The sequence below is a fragment of the Schistocerca piceifrons genome, chromosome 3 (genome assembly GCF_021461385.2).
Source record: "Schistocerca piceifrons isolate TAMUIC-IGC-003096 chromosome 3, iqSchPice1.1, whole genome shotgun sequence".
In the NCBI taxonomy this organism is placed as follows: Eukaryota; Metazoa; Arthropoda; class Insecta; order Orthoptera; family Acrididae; genus Schistocerca; species Schistocerca piceifrons.
The window spans coordinates 425,624,920-425,650,902 of NC_060140.1; the positions used below are offsets into that span (position 1 = coordinate 425,624,920).

Here is a 25,983-nt window from a genome sequence, read left to right on the forward strand (position 1 = left end):
GAAAGCCCATATCGATGATGTTTCGTTCAATGCTCCGCACGCTGACACTTGCTGATGGCCCAGCACTGCAGCAATATGCGCGAGGGTTGCACTTTTGTCACGCTGAACGATTCTCTTCAGTCGTCGTTGGTCCGTTCTTGCAGAATTTTTTTTTCGGGCACAGCGGTATCGGAGATTTTACGTTTTACCGGTTCTTGAAATTCACGGTACACTCGTGAAATGATCATACGGAAAAATCCCCACTTCATGGCTACCTCACGTTCAAACGTTGATAACGTGCCATTGTAGTAGCAGTAACCAATCTAACACCTGCACAGACTCTTGTCTTATATAGGCGTTGCCGATCGCAGTGCGGTATTCGTCCATTTTACATATCTCTATATCTAAAAACGCAAGCTCATTCCAGTTTCTTTGGCGCATCAGTACATATTTGGGAAACCAACCACGACTAGTTCTATTATTCTTTGCTCTTCAGTTCATCCAAAGCAGCAATGCTTTACGGCGCGAGTAGAGTCCCTCTCCCAAAACAAAAGTAGCAGCTTCAGTTAGATATTAAATTTATAACACATGCTGATGGCTACCAGATAAACGGTGTTGAAGTTCTTCGCCAGAAAATACAGCCGAAAGCCGCTTCTGGCAATCGGTACCCGACTATCCTGTAATCTACTAGTAGTCATAACATTTAAAAAAATTCCCGGATTACATACGTTGGTGTTATATCCGACAGGATCAGCAAATGGCTTAGGAAAGAGGGGATTATACCCGCCTTTTACAACCCCCATAAGGTGGGGCACCTCTTGAAGCACCAGAGAAGATAATCGCTACGCTCAATCGGGCGTCTATCGCTTACAGTGTCCTTTAGTCTACACGGGCTCAGAGAGCTTCATTACCTTAGCGAAAGGTACGAGACGGGATACTGGCAGAAGTAAAGCTATGAGGACCGAGCGTGAGTCGTGCTTCGGTAGCTCAGATGGTAGAGCACTTGCCCTCGAAAGGCAAAGGTCCCGAGTTCGAGTCTCGGTCGGGCACACAGTTTTAATCTGCCAGGAAGTTTCATCTCGCTTCATGTTTTCCATGTCTCACGGAAGGGAAAGTCGAAATTCGGACGTTTCGCACAATAGCAACATTTCTGTGCCAGCTCATCTGACTATCAAACATGATGACTGTTGGTGATACAGATGAGACGCTGAATGCTTTACGTCAAATTTGCCTTGAAGTATCAATTTCAGACAAGCTAGAATCAGATTATAACCCGACGCTTACATCTAGGTTTGTTTTTGAGATATTAATAAATATTTATATAGTGTTCCTACAGTATCTGAACCGCAAACATCAGCCAAAAAATGAAGTCCCTCTCTCTCTTTTCTCTGCTTACATTCCGGACCACGTTGCGCTCGATTCTGTGATGGAACTGACTTTTATTTATCCCGAATGTATGGTAGTGACTACGGGGATCCGCATAAAGCACTGGAAGTGTAACAATATTCTCTCTTTCCTCAGCTACGCCCTAGTCAAAAACGACTAGCGAAGCTAGTAGACGTTGTCCTGACAATTCAGTGTAATTATAGTGCTAACAGAGAATAATTTGAAGACAGCTTTTTTCTGTTAGATTTCTTATTTCTTGGGTGGTAACATTCACATATGTGAAAAACAAAGCAGATAGTGCTATAAAAAACAAAATGTCATTTTCCTTTTCGAGACCAAACATAACCAAAAAACTGATAGTTACTTAAACGAAAAGCTGCTTTTAAATTCCCTCCCTAGACTATAAAAGGCCTCAAGTACCCATGAGCTGGAATTATAATCGGGAAGAACGAAGTTCGATTCCAGTTCAGTTCGTATTTTCCGCGGATTTTCTAAATACACTGCCTGACAAGAAAGGAGGGGAGGACATGATTTGAAACATCATGGGTTGAGACTGTGTGATACGTCAGCTCACTTATATCCGTCGCATACTGATGTTTTACAACCAATCATAACTCACTAATCAGTATCACAATAGAATTGTTGCCAGATAAGGGAAGACGAACTCCGAATTGCCAGGTAATGGAAGATGAACGCCGAATTGATGAATATACTGTGGAACCGTCCAGCAACATTAACATTCGCCGCCATTGGTCTAGTGTGACATGCTGCAACACTCACTAGCCGAGGATGAGGTCAAACCGGAGATCACAGTTATTGGCACATAATATCCAGAACACATTCCTTCAAATACCGAAGCAGCTTCTCAACCATCTTAGTTCTACCATTTTGTGTCATTTAAACTGGTGTAAAGGACGGCATTAGTAAGTTAAAACACTTTACATTCCTTCATTCGATAACGATCTAAGGGTTCACATTCAGCGGAAACCATCCTCAGGGAAGAAAGTTGTCATAGCGCAAGACAATGTCATACGGATAATATGTGGTGCTTACTTATAGTCGTCTCATAGACAGCCGTTTAGGTTCAAATGGTTCAAATGGCTCTGAGCACTGTGGGACTCAACATCTGTGGTCATCAGTCCCCTAGAATTTAGAACTACTTAAACCTAACTAACCTAAGGACATCACACACATCCATGCCCGAGGCAGGATTCGAACCTGCGACTATAGCGGTCACGCGGTTCCAGACTGACGCGCCTAGAACCGCTCGGCCACACAGGCCGGCAGCCGTTTAGGGTATTACGCAGTTTTATTACCACACCGCAGTTCAGAATTTTGCATGAAATTAGTTCTAAACAATCCATTGGAGAACGGACTAACTAATTGTGACTATAATTACAACACTGGAATAAAAAGCATATCTGAATCAATCCCTATCAAAATTTACTTTATCTCAGAAATGAATGAATAACGATTCTTCCCAAATATTCAGTCATTTGTCTACCCACATTAAAAGCCTAACAGCTAAGCCAAATTTGAAATCATACCAAAGAAACTCTCTCTTCCTCAATAGCGTTTCCCCCCTACAATTCCCTTTAGGACTATGTAACTCTTTCACTAATGTCTTTAACAGATACCCTGTCGTCCTGTCCCCTCATGTCAGTGTTCTCCCTGTGTTCCTTTCACAAAACTTTCTAGAAAATTGTATAGCACTAAATGTCAAACACTTCGAATTTCTTCTTTTCCTGTTTTTCTGCAGACTATGATTTACCTTCATACAATACCATGATCAAAAATAAATACCCTAAATTTGTTCCTAGAATTAAGGCCGATGTTTGACACTGGCCGACTTTACTGGAACGTGAATGCCTTCTTCACATAAGGCAGTTAGTTTTTTATGTCCTTCTTCCTTTGTCTATGTTGTTTCGGTCCCACTGTATCAGAATTATGTAAACTGAAGGAAGAAGCGGAAGAAAGGAAAGGAAAGGAATTACTGACATCAGCTGCATCAGGACTTCTTGCGGCATCAGCGGTGACGCGTCAAAACGTTTGTTCGACTGGGGTTCGAAACCTGGATCTCGTGCTTACTTGGCAATTGCGTTAACCGCTGAGCCACCCGGACACACTGTTTACCTCAACTCCGCGGACTATTTCCCACACCTCTTAGCAGTCCCACGCTCCCATCTAGCATCAGGTATGTCCAAAAGAACCGACACTGCGCATTCATGTAACTGAGTCGCCTCAGTAGGCAATGAATCCACTACCTTCAGTGCGTTTGCACAATTACGTCTGATCTCCTGTGTGAATCTGCAGGTAGTGATCGTGGACGACACGGACAAGGACTACTGGTAGATGGCATGCTAGATCAAATGGTTCAAATGGCTCTAAGCACTATTGGACTTAACATCTGAGGTCATCAGTCCCCTAGACATAGAACTACTTAAACTTAACTAACCTAAGGACATCACACACATCCATGCCCGAGGCAGGATTCGAACCTGCGACCGTGGCAGCCACTTATTTCCGGACTGAAGCGCCTAGAACCGCTCGACTACAGAGGCCGGCGGCCCGCTAGTTGGGAATGTGGATTGGCCGACAGACATGCAAGTTTAATCCGCGCACTTCCGATAAACACTGTGTCCGGCTGGCGCAGTGGTTAATACAACTGCCTAGCAAGAAGGAGATATCGGTTTTGAATTCCTGTCCGGCACACGTTTTCATTCGTAAACGCTGATGTTGCACAAAGTCCTGACGCAGTTGACATCAATAATCCCTTCCCTTTCCTCTCCTTTCTTCCTCCCTCCTCCTTTAATTTACGTAATATGTATCACAGCTGCGGATTCCGCATTCCTTCGGATACGTCCGAAAGAACAGACACCACTCATTCGAATCACGATTCATTTACCACATTTGGCATATGGTCATCAGTTGGATCTTCAGTTTGTCGCTCATCCCATTTTGCTCCTCATAGTTATTTCTTCGGTGTACACTCAGAACGTATCCTACAGTCATTATACTGTTCATTGGATTCCGCTAACAATGTAATTCTCTCGCCCTTTCATTGAAGTTAGCAATGTCATTAGCAAATGTTATCATTGGCATCCTGTCGCCCTGAATATAATCTCACACCTGAACCTTCCCTTTATTTCTGTCATTGCTTTTTGAATTTCTTTGTTTCTTTTGTTCCGTCTTGGTTTTGTAGAGACTGTGTATGAGGTCTAATTTCGCACAAAAGATTTAGGTTCTTGAATGTAATCAGGGAAACTGAAAACGAAAACTGAAATTAAGTTAAACTGTTTAATATTCTACAAGCATTTCAAATATTGTGGAAAGCGGTTCAAGTGCATGGTGACATGATTTCTCTAAAAGTAAGAATTAAAATAAATTAGTGAAACATTTGTCGCACCTCTGAGGAGTGCTCAAAATTACGTACAGTAAATAAGGCGTCGACTGAGAATTTAACGTTCCACTAGGCAAATACCTACTGACAATCTATAAAATTTTAAGAATGCAATTTTACACTTTCAGTCGTCGCTCATTTGCGTACATGAAATCGACCATCATTCAAAAATACGTCAAATGATATTCTGTTTTATTTCTTACTTTCAGACAAATCGTTTCACAAAGCATTTGACTTTTTTCAAATATTTTTGCTTCTTGTAGCGTATAAAACGATATTTGATTGAGAACTTTTTAATTATTTTATGAACGATTTCGACCGACGCGATAATTATCACATATGTCTTGAAAAATAGAAAAAAATACCGTTTTTATCAGAGACAGCATTACAGAGTTATAGAAGAGTATTTCAAAAAGCAGTCACATAAATTATATAAGACGCGGCTTAGATGAAATATACCTGTCATTATGAACTATTATATAAAGTCAAAGAACTTGTAGCCGAGGTAGACACCGTCAAAAGCAAGGTCACATTCTGTTTGTTTTTCCAGACGTATCTGATGATAATTGTATAGACTGAACCGTTAGTAAAATATGTTGCAAAATCTTTATTATAAAAGAGTGTTTATATTCTACGAGTTTTTATGCATCGTTCCCTGCGTCCTTTATTGTATTTGTGTCGTATTGCATCATTATTCAGAGTCGTTAAATGTATATCTCAGTGACAGAGGATCTGTAGTGCTTATGCGATTATTTTCCAGATTTATAATGATCGCAGTTAGTATTCGCTGTGCCAGTTTCAACCCCTACCGACTACATGCCCGCCGCACACGGCAAGGAGCCAACCCAGTGGCGATAAGTTGGAGATAGTAACCACAGAGATAAATTTTCACCGAATCGTGTAGCAAAACTTTCCTCTGTAGATCAGTTCGGCTCTCTATAGACCTCTTCCTCGTGCATCATACGTTAAGTTCATGTCTTAACGTTCCTCAAATAATTAATAATGCATTTCGACCACTAATTTTGAGGTCTAAATAATGGGAACCCCCACTGTGATTACATCACGGACTACTGTGTATTGTTTAACTAGACTGTACCTCCAAGGTTCAGAGGGAAGCAGTTGTTTCTACCATTTCCTGATGCATCATACATTAAGTTCATTTCTTTATGTTACTGAAATGTTTAATAATTCAATTCGAATACCAATTTTGAACTTTAAACAATGGAAACCCCCTATGTGGTTATGTCACAGACTATTATGTATTGTTTATTTAGGCTGTATCTCCAACGTCCAGTGGGAAGCAGTTGTTTGTAGTCTAATGAACTTACAAACACTTGTATTATCCCCAGTGCTGAATTAAGATCTCTTAATTCGTGAACTATTCATTTCCGATTTTGGATCCTCGTTTTACAACAGTTTATAATCCCCTAATGCCCATAACATTGGCACTAATGGGTTTGATCATCCTATAGACATTCTGTTTCCCTCGTTCCAAATGCCGAATGAATAGAACAGAAAATCGTTTAAGGAAGGTGAACTTACTCTCCTTCACACTGTACTGTGTGTCTTGTCAGGTACAGGTAAAACCATCCCAACGAATATGTAAGGTACATTCTCAGAGTGATATCGACGTCTGATATCTAGCAACGTACGAGATTCTCAAAGCAGCTGTATAGGATTATTATGCGATGTTGCTGTTATATTGCATCCATAAAATTTCATTCCAAGACAGGAAACCACCAATTAAATATTGTCCATAATGTTGTTTCAAGCCCTTCAAGTTTTCTGAGCCTCAGGAAACATGAAAAAGGGGTTGAAAATACAGTTAACAGAAAATTTACATTACACAAGAAATGTATTCGGAGTTGCGAATATGACCATCCTCCAGCTACATAACGTATTGGTTACAAGATTTGTGCTGGATATTGATTCGAAGCCGCATATTTCGCTTTGCACGAGCGGTCGCCTTAGCCTCTCATCCATCCAATCACGCCTCCAGCACCGACTCAAACTTCCATGTGTCACCGGATGTCTACGTCCTGCACTCACACAATTGCTGTCATTCCCACAGAGGGAGATGCGATTTTTGTCGTGTCCTTGCCTTTGCAAGATTTACTATATTGCAATGCCTGTGTTATTACGATGTACTCTGCAATGTCCTTCAGATCTGCATGGATATTGCAAAGTATATCATAAAACACAGGCATTGCAATACAGTATAGAGTTTAAATTATTTCTTCACTTTATGAATGTGATAAAGGAATGAGTGCCCGCATCTCGTGGTCGTGCGGTAGCGTTCTCGCTTCCCACGCCCGGGTTCCCGGGTTCGATTCCCGGCGGGGTCAGGGATTTTCTCTGCCTCGTGATGGTTGGGTGTTGTGTGCTGTCCTTAGGTTAGTTAGGTTTAAGTAGTTCTAAGTTCTAGGGGACTGATGACCATAGATGTTAAGTCCCATAGTGCTCAGAGCCATAGCCAAAGGAATGAGTTTTTAAAACACATGATCGTCATATTGGCCCTTATTTCCTTATCGTATTTTTTATTTTTTAATCCAGTATATGAATTTCGTACTTTAGCCATTTTTAAGTAAAATACTAAGGAAACGTCGTGTTTCAGCACATGTAGCATTTCTTTTTCTTTTAAATAAAATATCGGACATTAAAATTTCTGACATGTGCTGAAGTACAATATTTACATTGTGTTCACGTAAGAACAGCTAAAGTCCTAAATTGAATTTCAGGATTTTGTACATCATTAGTTTCTTAGCTCGGAGGTGACGACGACGTCTTTTAAATAGTTTTACACCTGTGAACCCCTGCCAGCAAAAAAAATTAAGGCGAAGATATTGGCCGTAATTTTCTGTAATTAAACTGAATATGAGAGAGAATACTATCCTTGTATACGAAAATAGTGATTCTTTTTTCAGACATATAGAAACTTCTACAGCAAAGATAATGTACCTGAGTGCACAAGAAATAAATAAAAATTAATAACGCGCTGTGACCTAAAGGAACGAAATAATTTTTTATTTGCAACGTTATCTTCAATTTTCTGATGTTTTTCTTACTGATATTACTCCACACCTCTATGACACACTGAGATATGGTATCATTCGACCAATGGACATTTGGCTGGGGGAACGGAGAAGGAATAACATAACTAACGACCCTACCGACTAAGTATTTAGTAACTTCGATTTGAAACATCTTGGCACACACGAACATAGATTTCATTCAAATTTGGTCTCGAGAGGCAACTTGAATCAATATACAAGAAAAATGATTTGTTTCTACTAAAGATTCGAAAAATATTTACCACCGTGATTTGGAAACTAGATACAGTAGAAAACTTTCAAATGAATAATATTTTCACGCTGTTTCGTCACAGGCAGCTATGATAGGAAAGACGTGATGGTGGTGGTATGAAAACTGTGAGGACGAACCCTGTCGTTAACCAGCGCAGGTAGTGCGAATATAAATCCGCCGACGCCGTCCCATCATTACATCTTACTGCTACGAAAAGAACTGGAGAGGCGCCGAGGCCATGGCGAAGAGTCGTGTCGTGCTCAGAAACTCAACGAGACGGCAGGCCTCTGGGATTCAGGGTCGAGATTAACCAGAGAACGTGATCTCGCTCGATGGTTATCGAGAAGTCGATCGACGAAAATGCCTGCGGAAAGAGTCCTGCCGTCCGTCGCCTGTGAGAGGTGCCGGTGGCTGTGCAGAGTGGGTTTTAGGGAGGGCGCGGAGGGGGGGGGGGGTTGCCGCACGCACGCTGGCAGCTCGCATGGAGAGCCAAGGGCCGGGTTGCTGCAGAAACTCCTCCCTTAGGAAAAAAAATCTGGTGGAAGATTAAAAACGAAATGAGAAGTCGTGGTCCTTCCATAAAAATCTGGCGAAATTGGAATTCCTGTCTCGGATCAATATGCGAAGCTATCGGCGAGTATTCATACGCAGTGCATGGCTCCTTTCATCTTCAGTGCCTTTCTGGAAATTCTTATCTCATTCAGGTTTTCAGCTTTCTCGAATAAGGGTCAACTGGGCGGTAACGTTAAAGTGAAGAAAAAACTTCAACTGCCACCTCAAACGAACTTGATGAGTTTGAGAATAGCCGTTCCACGAAATGTACCTTTACTAGTCCATAAGTAAATAACATGTAGAATCTGTCTAATAAAGAAATACCTCCTCAATATACACAAGGTTTCCTTATCAGCTAATTTTGCAGTTGCAATTTCCCACATTATTTTTTCACTGAATGCAAACTACTGCACACAGTTTCCCAAGTCCCTATTTTGCCTTTGGTTGCGACGCTTCCAAATCTTTGTACAGAATCATTGTCTCTGCAGATCTTAGACATGACTTTTTAGATTTTTTTACCATCCATGAGTCTGCTTTGGTTAATTTGAAGTTATGGAAGGTGCGTTCGGTTTACATTGCAAAGAATCAGTAATGCTAACAAAATGGAACTTGCAAGTAGTTCGTCCCGACAATACCGACTCACGAACAATCTAATGCTTCACATATGCACATGGGTGTTTTATTGAAAATCTTTGTGACAGCAGCTTAAAGGAAAGCTGAGTTGCAGTTACGTTATTGGAACCAGCGACTGATATTTCAATACTAGGGAAACTGTATTCTTCAGCACTTGGGTGAAACATTATCGGCTTCAAAGGCTTGATATTCTGTAATGAAAATTACAATATATCCCAATAATTTTGCGACAAACTAGTGGGGAAAGTGGGGCGCATCATAAGGACTGAGAATTTCACAGCAACCTATGTCCTCAAACGACGTCGTTATGCGTTAGAGTGCTGGAGGGGAAAGTTTCTGTGCACGGGAGTTTAAGAGGGGGGTGGGGGGGGGGGGGGTGTGGCATCATGGGGTACTGTACACGGGATGGACGACCGCTGTGGTCGAGCGGGTCTAGGCGCTTCAATCCGGAACTGCGCCGCTGCTACGATCGCAGGTTCGAATCCTGCCTCGGGAATGGACGTGTATGATGTCCTTAGGTTGGTTAGGTTTCAGTAGTTCTAAGTCTATGGGACTAATGACCTCAGATTTTATTTCTCATAGTGCTTAGAGCCATTTGAACCATTACACGGGATGGAGGAGAACATATTTCCTCATTCGAGCGTTAGCTAGCATACGAGCAACATGGGACGATATACCAACTTTTAGTTTGCAGATATACGCTTAATGTGTGGAACAGGTAAGTGCAACGGACGAGCCTCTGGAAGCATTTATAGAGAACACTTCCCAGATAGACGTCGAACTCGCCAGACTTTGTTCGAAACTCTTCATCTATATTAGTGTCAGTACGGGTCATTAAGAAGTGACAGAACTAATGAGGGCTCGTAACGATATGTGCGTATGGCTGTTAGCGAAGGAAGTGTGATTAATGTAAGCACCAACATACGTGCTGTTGCCTCGTACTTACGAATGTCTTGTAGCAGTGTCGAGCGAGTTATGAATGCCGAGTTCTTACACGCCTTCCCTCTCCAAAGGGTGCAGTTATTGCACCGCGATGACCATCCTGCATGTGTGTGTTTTCCACTGTCGTTTCTGCAACATCGTGGCTGTGATATGCAATGTGTTGGTGGCTGATGAGGCCACACTCACTAGGGATGGCGTATTCAGTAACCACTAAGAGCATTTATAAGGCATCAAGAAACCACCATGGTGTGCGTACCACGTGCCACAACATCGCTACACAGTTAATGTGTGGGAGGCGTTGGTCGGGGGCCGCTTAATCGGGCCGCGTCTTTCACCATCCCGCTTGACAGCAGCGAATTATCACACCTTTCTGGAATAGGTTTTATCCGGTTTGTATGAACATGTTCCAGCAAATATGAGGCGCAGCATGTGATTCGAACAACAGGCCGCGCCTGCTTAGTTTGGACTGGCTGTTGGTAGGTGTTTGAACGGCTATGGATTGGGCATGGCCCCCACGCTCAGCAGAGTTACCGACCTTTGATTTCTTTCTGTGGCGAGCCATAAAATTTCTAATTTATCGCTTTTCTGTTGAGTCTGAAATGAATCTGTTGGCAAGAATAGCCTGCGCAGCTGCTAAAATCAAAGAAACACCCTTTTCGTACACCGTATGTACTCATTATTTCCAAATGCATTAAATGAAACACTTTCTTGTTTCCTTTCTGACGTTCATCTCTTCTTTCACCTACCTCTGACGTTTGCGGTCAAAGTTTGCTACGCAGTTTCAATACTTGTGATGTGCCCCGCAAACCCAATACGTTTGTTGCAACATTTCTCGGATACCCTCTGTATTAATACGTCAAAACATTTTTTTCGTCTTTGTATACCTTCACAAGTTTCTAGCCATTTCTTGTACAGCAGACGACTCTGTAACCCATCTCCATGACTACTCAATGATGTATTGCATAACATCATTAGCCTTCACTTAGCGTTCAAGGATAAAAGTGTTCTTTACAAACATACGGCACTGTAAAGAATACCTTTGCAATATGCTGTATGGCCTTCGTACAATAAGTGTTTGGGACAAATAATGGGAACTGATGTTCATTTCGATTAATTTAATATAGTGTTCACAAATACCCGAATAACTGAGGGTTCACGTGCATGAAATCGTAATAATGAAATGATCGTATGACATTATTAGCCGCGTAGTTTAGCCGCCTATAACAAGTCATTTCATTTAACTCCACTTTTTATTTGAGTTGCGCGTCGATTGCAAGGAGATGAAAAGGTGAGGTCAACACAAACACCCAGTCTCCAGAGGATGAAAACTCCCACCGCGCCAGAAATCGATTCCGGGAACGCAGTATTTAAAGACATCAAAGCTAGCTACTAAACAAGAGCAACAATATCGCCACATGGGCTGTTTTATTTGAGTGCTATACATTAACGGTATGTCGCATATGAAAAAGTCATCTGGTTTACTCAATCATTTTGTATTGTGCCCAATTTTTCTGACAACTCGACTTAAACAGGACTTGTTACTCGACTACCCAAGCCTAGAACTGATATCGAAAAAATTAAAACACAAAACAATGTAAAACCAATTATTACTATTCATTCACTCAATGTATTAAATCTGAGGATCACAAGAGACTAGACACTCATTATACAGCCTAACTTGAACGTAAAATTCAAGCTACTCAAATCCGGGGAAAGTATAAAATTCTACGAACAGTGTACAATGGGAAATGTGAGAGTCATATACCTGCGCGTGAAAATTAAAACTAAGATAAACGTGACGAAATCTCGCTGGAGCCCATATAGCAAACGCTAGGGAACAGCAACTGTAGCGTCTCTTAAAACCATTTAAATACATCGTTTATATTTCGGTCTGTGTCGCAATTTTTTTAAAAAAATGGTTCAATTCTTCTCGCTGGATCATCTTCAGATCTATGTATGTTCCGATTGTAATTAAACTTGCGCTTCTCCAGTCACTGTAGACAGAAAACTATTAAGCGTATTGGTACTCGACTTTATAGGAATGCCGTTCATATTGTGCGCTGCAAGATTTGCGTTGTTAGGAGTGTTAGTGCCATGGCTTCCCGTCACGTGCCGGTACAGGTAAGGTGACACAGCGTTCAAACACAAGTATCACTGTGCATTACAGCTACAGACAGTGAATATGTGTCTGGATAAGATGAGTGGGGCTCGGCTCGCTTAAACAACAGCTGTACGGAATACTAAGAGATCCTCTTTTCGCAATGAGGTTGAAGAACATGACGCGGAAAGTCCAATTAACTGGTCATCTGGGAATTTTTCTCGGGAGAGGTCCACGGCCAATTTTGCCACACATTGTTGAAGAAGTTGTTGTTGTCATGGCTGAGAATACTTTACGCTACTTGCGATTATCAAGCAATACACGAGCTGTGTAGCGGCGTCTGAACATTCCATGGTCTATGGTTCGAAACGTGTTGTGAACAAATATGAAACGGGGTCTCCAGTGCGGTTTCAGTCTATCTCGGTTGCAGATGGTCGTTCGTTGAACATCGTTTGTTACCCGGAGCTTAAGAATGGTACGTGGTTAACAGATGTTACCCTCTCATGTGAAACTGAAAATTAGTTTCTTTCAAAGGTTTATTTGTTATATGTCTCGGGCATGTCCTTAATAATGTTTTCACAACCTTCCATTGTCCTGCAATCACATGTGTTTCGTAGGGTCTTCTCAACAACAGGAATTTTAATTATAAACACCCTGTGCTAGTGCCAGCTATCCGTCGTTTCGTATCATAAACAATCAAAATGCTGTGGTTCTGGTAGAGACATGAAGAGTTGCAGACGCAACTTCGTAGATCTGGAAACGACACAGACAGATCGAAATTGTTCACGTATCGAAAATGAGCAACTGAGACTGAAAAATAAGCAATAAAATAAAATTGTATTGAACGATGAAATCTGGTACAGAAGAATTTTGAGAAAAGACAAAAGGTAGAGAAATCTTGCATAAACAGGTGTAGTTAGTTGGTATGGAGTTTGAAAGTTGAAAATGTAGATAAATTTGCATACACAATACATCCACTTCCCTTGTATCAATTCAGAAGAGATAAAGAAAAAGTCAATGCAAAATTCAAGTTTTATTACATATATTGTAATCTACTTTGCATTCATTTTAACGCTAAAAAAGAAATTTTTACGTACTTGGCATTTCATAAACGACCACCATAGACTTGATGATATACCATAATTTCATCCATTGGTAAGGGCCTGTTTACGCTCTGACACAATTTTGAAGTGAGTTCCCTATTTCAAAAACAGAATAGGAATGAACTACAGTTAGTTCTGCATCGCTCGACAGTAAATTTGATATATAGAAATTAAATTAAATCCAAACATGCAAATAAAAAGAGAAGAAACAACGTTAGAGGGAATGGAACAGAAAAAGAAAAATTTGTTTCACAAAGTATAGGTTACATGTTACGTAGTATTAAGGTTACGCACAGATAATGCGTCAGGAATGAAAATACCACTCCAAAGTTAATAGGGAAGAGGTACGTTTAGTGATCCATAGATATAATATCGTAATTCTGGTGCTTCTTATGTGGGACATAATAGATTAAGATTCTGTGCTCCCTTTTAGATTTAATTTAAAAGCTTCTATTTCTTCATGAAGCCGAAAAATGGAGAACGAACATTTTCCAATAAGATGAAAAATCCATGCAGTCATCTAAGCAACTGGGTAATGTTTTAAACAAACAGGACATTAAAATAAATGATGGCCTGAGAAATCCGACAAATGTCTACTCGGTAGAATTAATGTCGCATTCCATGTTCGACATTGATTTCCACAAGTAAAGTCTAATATTCTCAACGTCTGTATAACATGGGGAACACGAAAGCTGGTACTAAGGCTCCTACAGGAATCGGTTCTGCCTTCAGAGCGTATATTTAAATGTCATACGGACACTCACACTGGTTATACCTCTGCTATTTAACGAATTCTTACATTTCACCATTTGTGAAACTATGTTTCTGCATATGCTGCATCGGTTTTCGCGTATACTGTACCATATTAATAGTACTGAGTCACTTATGTAATAGTGTTGAATGTTGTTTTGTTAATAGGCAATTTGTGGAATATGGTGATATACCATCCATCATTCGGAAAAATATCAAACACACAATCCGAAGTTTGAAAGAGCTAACAAGAGCGAGTATTATCGCACAATCAGCTTAACAGCTCATGCATCCAAGTGTGTAATGAGGATAATGTACTGAAGAATGGGAAAGAAAACTGACGATCTGTTAGATGACGATCAGTTTGATTTTAGGAAAGGTAAAGGCATCCGAGAGACAAGTTATGACGTTGCTGTTGATAATGGAAGCAAGACTAAAGAAAAATCGAGATACGTTCTTAAGATCTGTTCAGCTGGAAATTGTGAGCTGTAGGGGTAAGCTATATGGAGGGACGGGTAATGTACATCTCGTACAAGAACTAAGAGGGAATAATGAGAGAGGGAAATCAAGACCGAGGAACTCGGATTACAAGGGTGTAAGACGGGGATGTAGATACTCGTCTATACTGTTCAATCTGTACATCGAAGAGACAATGACGGAAACAGAAAAGTTTCAAAGGTTTAATTACAGTTCAAGATGAAAGGGTCTCAATGACAAGATTCACTATTTAGAGTTCATCAAAGACAGACGAAATTAATGAGAAGTAACAGAAATCAGATCGACGAGGAACATCAAGATTGACGGTCATAGAATTGTGTCGTAGTGAAACACAGACTGCGAGGATCGAAGCATTTGAGATAGGGTGCTACAGACGAATGTTAAAAATTAGGTGGACTGATCAGGTATGGAATGAGGAGGTTCTCTGGAGAATCGGTGTGAAAAGGAATATACAGAAAACACTGGGAATAAGAAGGGACAGTATGATAGGATGTCTGTTAAGACACCAGGGAATAACTTCCATGGTACTATTGGTAGCTGTAGAGGGCAAAAACTACAAAGGAAGACATATATTGGAACACATTCAGGAAATAACTGAGGATGTAGGTTGCAAGTGCTACTCTGAGATGAAGAGATTGGCACAGGAGCGGAATTCATGGCGGCCCGCATCAAACCAGTCAGAAGGCCGACGATAAAAAAGAATCCTCTCAAATACTGACATACACATATGATGTTGACGCACCTATCGGCAAGGCAGAGATACTATCCAACTGAGTACACGAAATGAAACTCGCAAAAAGTTTGTGCCCTGGTATCGACATGTCCACCGCTTATTATCCTTGCCAACTACAAGCATACATTCATCACCCATCGGCCTTCAAAGTACGCATTGTTGCATTTTCCATCGAAATCTGTACGAATATCAATTTGCCGCCAGATAGCAGAACGCTTTCATAGTGCGTCATTTTTTCAATATGTATTATTCACGCCGAGAAAATCTCATTTTAGTATCACCTATGTTTTTAACTAAACAGAGGTTCAAAAATCGATCGCCGTCGAGAAATTCTCCACCAACCTGGGGTATGTCTGAGTAACCAGAAGTCACCCGTTGGGATTTTTTGTGATCTATCAAAGGCTTTTGATGGTGTAAATCATGGAATACTTCTAGATAAGCTCAAGTAGTGTGGTATGAATGGGACAGTGCTCAAATGGTTTAAATCATACCTAACTGGAAGAGTGCAGAAAGTTGAAATAAACAGTTCACATAATACGCAAAAAACTGGTGATTTCTCAAACTGGGCAACAATGAAGAATGGGGTGCCGCAAGGTTCGGTCTTGGGCCATCTGCTGTTCTTAATATATATTAATGACTTGCCATTCTATATTCACGAAGATGCAAAGCTGGTCCTTTTTGCCGATGATACAAGTATAGCTATCACACCAGACAGACAAGAATTAACTGGTGAAATTGTAAACGATGTTTTTCAGAAAATCATTAAGTGGTTCTCTGCAAATGGGCTCTCATTAAACTTTGAAAAAACACAGTATATACAGTTCCACACAGTAAATGGAATGACCCCATTAATAAATATAGACTTCGACCAGAAATCGGTAGCTAAGGTAGAATATTCAAAATTTCTAGGTGTATGCATTGATGAGGGGTTGAACTGGAAAAAACACACTGAGGATCGGCTGAAACGTTTGAGTTCAGCTACTTATTCCATTAGGGTCATTGCAAATTTTGGTGATATACATCTGTGTAAATTAACTTACCACGCCTATTTTCATTCTCTGCTTGCGTATGGCATCATATTCTGGGGTAACTCATCATTGAGTAAAAGAGTGTTCATTGCACAAAAACGTGTAATCAGAATAATTACTGGAGCTCATCCAAGATCATCCTCCAGACACTTACACTCCTGGAAATGGAAAAAAGAACACATTGACACCGGTGTGTCAGACCCACCATACTTGCTCCGGACACTGCGAGAGGGCTGTACAAGCAATGATCACACGCACGGCACAGCGGACACACCAGGAACCGCGGTGTTGGCCGTCGAATGGCGCTAGCTGCGCAGCATTTGTGCACCGCCGCCGTCAGTGTCTGCCAGTTTGCCGTGGCATACGGAGCTCCATCGCAGTCTTTAACACTGGTAGCATGCCGCGACAGCGTGGACGTGAACCGTATGTGCAGTTGACGGACTTTGAGCGAGGGCGTATAGTGGGCATGCGGGAGGCCGGGTGGACGTACCGCCGAATTGCTCAACACGTGGGGCGTGAGGTCTCCACAGTACATCGATGTTGTCGCCAGTGGTCGGCGGAAGGTGCACGTGCCCGTCGACCTGGGACCGGACCGCAGCGACGCACGGATGCACGCCAAGAACGTAGGATCCTACGCAGTGCCGTAGGGGACCGCACCGCCACTTCCCAGCAAATTAGGGACACTGTTGCTCCTGGGGTATCGGCGAGGACCATTCGCAACCGTCTCCATGAAGCTGGGCTACGGTCCCGCACACCGTTAGGCCGTCTTCCGCTCACGCCCCAACATCGTGCAGCCCGCCTCCAGTGGTGTCGCGACAGGCGTGAATGGAGGGACGAATGGAGACGTGTCGTCTTCAGCGATGAGAGTCGCTTCTGCCTTGGTGCCAATGATGGTCGTATGCGTGTTTGGCGCCGTGCAGGTGAGCGCCACAATCAGGACTGCATACGACCCAGGCACACAGGGCCAACACCCGGCATCATGGTGTGGGGAGCGATCTCCTACACTGGCCGTACACCACTGGTGATCGTCGAGGGGACACTGAATAGTGCACGGTACATCCAAACCGTCATCGAACCCATCGTTCTACCATTCCTAGACCGGCAAGGGAACTTGCTGTTCCAACAGGACAATGCACGTCCGCATGTATCCCGTGCCACCCAACGTGCTCTAGAAGGTGTAAGTCAACTACCCTGGCCAGCAAGATCTCCGGATCTGTCCCCCATTGAGCATGTTTGGGACTGGATGAAGCGTCGTCTCACGCGGTCTGCACGTCCAGCACGAACGCTGGTCCAACTGAGGCGCCAGGTGGAAATGGCATGGCAAGCCGTTCCACAGGACTACATCCAGCATCTCTACGATCGTCTCCATGGGAGAATAGCAGCCTGCATTGCTGCAAAAGGTGGATATACACTGTACTAGTGCCGACATTGTGCATGCTCTGTTGCCTGTGTCTATGTGCCTGTGGTTCTGTCAGTGTGATCATGTGATGTATCTGACCCCAGGAATGTGTCAATAAAGTTTCCCCTTCCTGGGACAATGAATTCACGGTGTTCTTATTTCAATTTCGAGGAATGTATTTAAAGACCTAGGAATCTTCACTGTAGCCTTACAATATATATATTCACTTATGAAATTTGTTATTAACAATCCGAACGAATTCAAAAGTAATAGCAGTGTACATGCTACAACACTAGGAGAAAGGATGATTTTCACTACTCAATGTTAAATCTAACTTTGGCTCAGAAGAGGATAAATTATGCTGCCACAAAAGTCTTTGGTCACTTACCTAATAGCATCAAAAGTCTGACAGATAGCCATATAGCATTTAAAAGGAAATTAAAAGAATTTCTTAATGGCAACTCCTTCTATTCATTAGACGGATTTTTGGATATAGTAAGTGGCTAATTTCCTAACCTCCACAAAATATATATACATATAAACATATGTTGAGTGTCATGTATTCTTTTGTCTAATGTAATATCTTGTATAGACATCTTTTATTAACCTGACACGTTCCACATCATTACGAAGTGCCATATTCATGATCTATGGAACGAGTACTAATCTAATATAATCTAACAATATTCTGACCAAAAAAGCAAGTTGAGTCTCACATGAGCGGTGCTAATACCAAGCACGTTAATTCCTTTGTAAGTGATGTTACGTCTCAGAAAAACTTACCACAGGACAGCACATGATAAGTTCCAGGATACCACTCTGAGATCGTTATTTGCTGCATATGTGTGTTGCGACCCTTGTTCGGGACTGAAACGACCCGCGCCTTATTCCAGTCACGTGTACCACGTCATTGTTCCAACGACTAACGGTAGGCTGTTGCTGGAAGAGAGGTCAGTTTCGCCGGCTGGAGTGGCCGAGCGGTTCTAGGCGCTTCAGTCCGGAACCGCGCGACCGCTACGGTCGCAGGTTCAAATCCTGCCTCGGGCATGGATGTGTTTGATGTCCTTAGGTTAGTTAGGTTTAAGTAGTTCTAAGTTCTAGGAGACTGATGACCTCAGAACTTAATTCCCATAGTGCTCAGAGCCATTTTCAATACAGATAACGGCTACTGCTGCTCTCCGCTCACGCTTTTATTTATCTGTCAGTCTCATATCAGCGTGAGTCTTGAAAAAAAAAAATCTGTTTAGTATTGCAAACTTCATTTGATCTTTTGTATTAGTGACATGTTGGTTAACAAACATCTACACGATCAAACTTGTGTTCGTTGACTGATGTTACTTAGTACCAAAATATTTACATTCCTTCACCGCTATTGCTTAAATCATCTAGTTTTGGTGTGAAAGTGTCCCACAAGTTTCCTTTGAAAGTAGCAACGCAATAATTACGAGGTATGTTCAATACATTGCGGTAATTTCCTTTGTTTTTAAAGAATTTTAATTTCTTTTTCTGTATCAACAATGTAGACTGGCAATGGCAAGGAAAGCGTTTCTGAAGAAGAGAAATTTGTTAACAACGAGTATAGATTTAAGTGTCACGAAGTCGTTTCAGAAAGTATTTGTATTGAGTGTAGCCATGTATGGAAGTGAAACATGGACGATAAATAGTTTGGACAAGAAGAGAATAGAAGCTTTCGAAATGTGGTGCTACAGAAGAATGCTGAAGATTAGATGGGTAGATCACATAACTAATGATGAAGTATTGAATAGAATTGGGGAGAAGAGGAGTTTGTGGCACAACTTGACAAAAAGAAGGGACCGGTTAGTAGGACATGTTCTGAGGCATCAAGGGATCAGAAATTTAGCATTGGAGGGCAGCGAGGAGGGTAAAAATCGTAGAGGGAAACCGAGAGATGAATACACTAAGCAGATTCAGAAGGATGTAGGTTGCAGTAAGTACTGGGAGATGAAGAAGCTTACACAGGATAGGGTAGCATGGAGAGCTGCATCAAACCAGTCTCTGGACTGAAGACCACAACAACAGATTCACAGAAACCGCTGCTATGAGGGTCATTCACAGGAACCTTCACCTTAGTTTCCATTATCCGACGTCTCGTTACCTGTAACTTGTTTTCACACTGTTCAGTAGTTCTTCATCGTTGTTGATTTCGTCTAGCGACTCCTGAGCAACTTGCATAGCCGCTGATCTTGACCTTAGTTGAACAATTTGGCTACAAATTTTGTTGTTAAGTGCTTCATAACCAAAAAAATCTCAATAAAATTTAATGGAATGAGCCAACTGATATGTACATCATCGTCAGTTTCTCTCGACTGTGACTCAGTAATAATTCTTAATCATTTTTTCCATTTCTCCGTGATTTATTCAGTTGCTTATATGGTGGGACATACTGGAGGCTCGTCGTCTTCACGGCCTTCTGTACACTACTAGTAAATCTTTGTTGTAATGATAGCAGGCTCACAAAAAGCAATATTTAACATATCTAAAAGTCCGTTCTTATACCAAAATCTAATACAAATTTTCTGATCTGTTTATATTGTGTTGTAGTGTTCAGTACCAAGACTGTATAGATGCAACTCTCCCGGTGAATGTATTGTGTCTCTTCATCCCTGCGTAACTATGGCATTTTACATCCTTTTGAACCTGTTTACTGTATTCTAAAATATTTTCCCGCCGCACACTTCCTGGCAGAAGCAAACTGATAATTCGTTGATACCTCAAAATTCCTTCTTATAGTTTGTGCCATAAATTTATTTTTTCCCCTCATTCAGTTTCGGTACCTCGTGAATTTTATTAATTACCACCCTTCTTTCATAAGCATATATGTTGTTCTTGTCTGAATTTCTTATCGTCCACCTGTAACGTCTACATAAGACTACACTCTAGACAAATACCTTCAGAAGAGATTTCCTAAAATTTATGTTTTATGTTATCAGTTTCTTGTTTCCATAAATGATTTTTGTTATGGCATTTAACCTTTGGAATGTTATATGCCAGAGGATACCAACATCGTTACACTATGTAGTAGAGCTGCATGCCATCGGGAAAGAAGTCAAGACTGTATTTTCCCCTTGTTTTCAACCATCATTCGCAGTACCAGCACAGCATGGCCATATAACTAATGTTACAAGACCAGATGAAACAATGAGCCACACAGTTGCCCCTACAACCAGTGAAAGGTCTGTTGCCCATCATCAGGAGCTGCAGGTTAGTCTGGCCTATGGTACTGCTGTCTGTATCTTTAAGGCATGCGAACCACCCCCATCTAGACAATGTCCATGGATCATGAGGAGGAAATAAATAATATCGAATATTTCCATAACACAAATAACCTCTTTGGTAGTTGACAAAGAACTAAGTATCCATTAAGGCTAATAGAGTACTGATGTTTTCCAGATATCTCTGTTATTTATATATGTAAAGTAGTTTATGTGTGAATTTATGGGATATATTCCCAAAAATCTGGATCGATTTCAGTGTATGGGCTGTCCTTCACAATAGGCTGGTATACTGATCTGTTTTGCATGGCAACCTGTACATCAGCGATAAATAAATTATTTTCAAGCCCCTGATATGTATCCTGAAGTCCATGTCAGGTGTGTTGTGGGAGGAGTATTGGCCTCAGTCGTACAGCTGTGCTGGAGGAGTGACAATTGCTGATGAGCAATGCTGTCTGGACAGGTTGAGGCAGATAGAGGAGAGGATGGACAGAATGAAGGGGCGTAGGGCAATTGATAGTGAGAGTAGTCGAAGAGGAGTTTCATGAGGAAATTGGAGGTACAGGAGGTAGATATAGACGTGGAAGCAGAGATCGAAAGAGAAAGAGTGGTGAGGATTGGTCAGAGAGAGAGCGAGTGGAGGAAATAAACAAATAGAGATGGAGGAGATGAAGAGACAAGTTGGGGAGGAGGAGATAGAACTGTGGAGGTGAGGTGGACAGACAGAGGGAGTATGAGGTAAATACAGTGAGGAGAAGAAGGTGGTGCGCGGAACACATATGCGGATGATGCCGGGGATGAAGGCTAGTTTATCAATACAACGAGAAAAATCGCGCGAATTGGATTATTACGAGCTCCCGAAATTACCAAATTAGTGTTAGTTTTTGAACACGACTCGTAGATTGAGATTAAATCGAACCAAAGGTAGCAACCTTCTGCTTCGTTTCATAAGAGAAAAACTAAGTTGGTCGTAGTTTCTTTAATACTGAGTTTGGGACTTCCGTTATACGCCACGTCTGCCTGTTATAAATTAAGGGCAGTGTGTCTCCTGTCACCGCGCGCGCCCGGGTCAGTGCTAGCAGGTGCTGAGTGCCTGCATTAGGGGCCTGAATGCCGCCCTGCCCCAGAAGACGCCATTGCTCACGCCATCCATTCGGGTCACGCTTTGTCGACTGCCACCAGAACCATCTGTCAGCTGAGGCAAATGCATTTTCCTCTCCGAACACGTCTACCATGCTACTTTTGCAAGCTGAAGCACCTCGTGCTAAAATATAAAGTGAAAAGACTATACCTCTGTCACTTTTCAATATTCTCCTTAAGTAGTAGCATAATAAATGACCTTGTTTTGTCTTAGGAAACGTTTGCTCATCTCTTCAGGTATAAAACACTGATTGATCAGCAGTATGCGGGTACTACTACGTAATGCGGACATGATTAATAGATGTCAGACAGACAGTCCCGCCAGTATAAAAGGATGCAAGAAGTACTGCGATGTCAATTGGTTATGAGACTGTAAGTTGAAACGTGAAGGAACAAAGGTAGCAAAATCAAGCCAAGGTAGTCGTAGTGCATGACAGACAGCGTCTGTCGAGCATTGAGGATGGCGGTTCTAAAAAACGCATGAAGTCGGCGGAAGAACCACTTGTGGGTGCCGAAGAGACGCCTAAGTGCTAGCAAAATGACGACATAGTTACAATGAATGAGGTACAATGGTAGGGCAGCTACACGTAAGACACACTTAATTGTAGCCAATGCTATGCGATGCTTGAGATGGTCTACAGAGTGACACCACTAGGTAATGGATAACTGGAAACGCTTGATTTGGAATGATTAATCACGCTGTAAACAATTCAATGTAAGGGTTTATGTTTGGCGAATGCCTTAAGGACGTTTCCTCCCATCATGTGTAGTGACAGCAGTGACCTACAGACGATATGGTGTTTAACACAGGGTGCGGTTCCCACATTACGCTTGATAAAACGCTATGTACCGGCCGCTGTGGCCGAGCGGTTCTAGGCGCTTCAGTCCGGAACCACCCTGCTGCTACGGTCGCAGGTTCGAATCCTACCTCGGGCATGTATGTGTGTGATGTCCTTAGGTTGTTGTTGTTGTTGTGGTCTTCAGTCCTGAGACTGGTATGATGCAGCTCTTCATGCTACTCTATCCTGTGCAAGTTCCTTCATCTCCCAGTACCTACTGCAACCTATATCCTTCTGAATCTGCTTAGTGCATTCATCTCTTGGTCTCCCTCTACGATTCTTACCCTCCACGCTGCCCTCGAATGATAAATTTGTGATCCCTTGATGCCCCAGGACATGTCCTACCGACCGATCCCTTCTTCTAGTCAAGTTGTGCCACAGACTTCTCCCCAATCCTATTCAATACCTCCTCATTAGTTACGTGATCTACCCACCTAATCTTCAACATTCTTCTGTAGCACCACATTTCGAAAGCTTCTGTTCTCTTCTTGTCTAAACTACTTATTGTCCACGTTTCACTTCCATACATGGCCACACTCCATACAAATACTTTCAGAAACGACTTCCTGACATTTCAATCTATACTCGATGTTAACAAATTTCTCTTCTTCAGAAACGCTTTCCTTGCCATTGCCAGTCTACATTTTATATCCTCTCTACTTACCATCATCAGTTATTTTGCTCCCCAAATAGCAAAACTTCTTTACTACTTTAAGTGTCTCATTTCCTAATCTAATTCCCTCAGCATCACCCGACTTAATTCGACTACATTCCAATATCCTCGTTTTGCTTTTGTTACTGTTCATCTTATATCCTCCTTTCAAGACACTGTCCATTCCGTTCAACTGCTCTTCCAAGTCCTTTGCTGTCTCTGACAGAATTACAATGTCATCGGTGAACCTCAAAGTTTTTATTTCTTCTCCCTGGATTTTAATACCTACTCCAAATTTTTCTTTTGATTCCTTTACTGCTTGGTCAATATACTGATTGAATAACATCGGGGAGAGGTTACAACCCTGTCTCACTCCCTTCCCAACCACTGCTTCCCTTTCGTGCTCCTCGACTCTTATAACTGCCATCTGATTTCTGTACAAATTGTAAATAGCCTTTCGCTCCCTGTATTTTACCGCTGCCACCTTTAGAATTTGAAAGAGAGTATTCTAGTCAACATTTTCAAAAGCTTTCCCTAAGTCTACAAATGCTAGATACGTAGGTTTGCCTTTCCTTAATCTTTCTTCTAAGATAAGTCGTAGAGTCTGTATTGCCTCACATGTTCCAACATTTCTACGGAATCCAAACTTATCTTCCCCGAGGTCGGCTTCTACCAGCTCTTCCATTCGCCTGTAAAGAATTCGCTTCAGTATTTTGCAGCTGTGACTTATTAAACTGATAGTCCGGTAATTTTCACATCTGTCAACACTTGCTTTCTTTGGGATTGGAATAATTATATTCTTCTTGAAGTCTGAGGGTATTTCGCCTCTCTCGTACATCTTGCTCACCAGATGGTCCTTAGGTTAGTTAAATTTAAATGGTTCTAAGTCTAGCGGACCGATGACCTCAGATGTTAAGTCTCATAGTGCTTAGAGCCATTTCAACTACTTTTTGCATAAAAAACACTTTACGCTGTAACTGTTTTCTGGATTGCATCTGAACCTAAGCCTTGAACCTTAGTTAGCTTAACCTACTATGACCTTCTGTCCTGGTTGAAAACACAATTTACATTTGCCTCTTACATTATGTATTGCTCGTGCGGGTCCATTCCACAGGTGTCAAATGGTGGTCTGTTTTGAGTGAGATATCTCACGCCTTGCACAAAAATAAGTCGCACAAATGAACACTGGAACCAATATTATGCTTATCGTAATACACTAAAAATAATTGTCTTTTTCTGCGTTTGTCACTATATTATATCACATTTCCTTCATTTGCCTGACGGAGCTATGTCCTTTACATGAAGTTACTAATTCGTTTAGGGATTGTAGTAAAGTTGAATCAAAGGTATCGTTAATAAAGGTTAGGTTTTGTTTAGGTGATATGTGTGATGGTTCCTCTGACCAATACAGCATTGGTCGGGAAACACGTTAACCATTGTTGTGCGCATGATGGTAGCTGGGAGGTGAAATTGTCTTCCTGCTATTTCACATCTAGTTCCATTAATTGAAATCCATTGCCCTACAGCTCTAGTTTCTTTACCCCGGTTGGTCTGCCGTTTTTACAGCAAATGATAATTACTCTTTCAGGTGTAAATATGGCGTAAATTCAGTTTTTTCCAATTTTGTGGAATTTTGGCTGTGTAAATAAACATTTTTCTTGCGCTCCACTGCTTCCATTTTCGCTAAGAATAACTGCATTTCTCGTAACTGGTTGTTTGTTCGCTTATGACGATAAACTTGCTGAAACGTTGCTGGAGAACGACACATTGACTCAGCTGTCAACCCGAGAAGATTCTATCATCGATATCCGCCGAGAAAGCCCGCATTCTGACTACGTATTTGTATTTGTAAAGAGATATGATTGTACTTGTATATCTTCTCACTGCTTAGGATGTCAACATTTCTTTCCAGAGAAGACGTTTTTATAAACGATGAAACAATTGTAAAGTGGTTTCAATGAAATTCCAGTTTGCAACTAAATGGCCGTTTAATATTTCTACAAGAAGATTGGAAGAATAATCTAACATCGTAAGCACATATTTATTACCAGTTTGTGCTCTATTAATGGTCCTAAAACATCCAAACCTAACATAGAAACCGGATTGTCAGCTTCTGGTAGTTTCTGTAACTGGATTTTCTGATGACTCCAATCTGCTCTTTAGGCCCACACCATGTAGTTTCTTACATATTATTCTACATCACTGTGACGCATTTTCCACCGATATCTTTCACCTAGGCGTCTATCAGTTGTTCTTTTTCCTCTCTGACCTGATAATTCATAGTCAGGTGCTTCATGTAATACTTCCGTCGTCAG

General features: G+C 41.6%; 1 non-coding gene across 1 annotated transcript; it reads left to right on the plus strand.

The window, feature by feature from the left end:
* Nucleotides 1-954: 954 nt before the first annotated feature.
* Trnas-cga lies at nucleotides 955-1,029 on the plus strand. Its single transcript has one exon. It is a non-coding gene; the product is annotated as a tRNA-Ser (tRNA).
* Nucleotides 1,030-25,983: the final 24,954 nt, after the last annotated feature.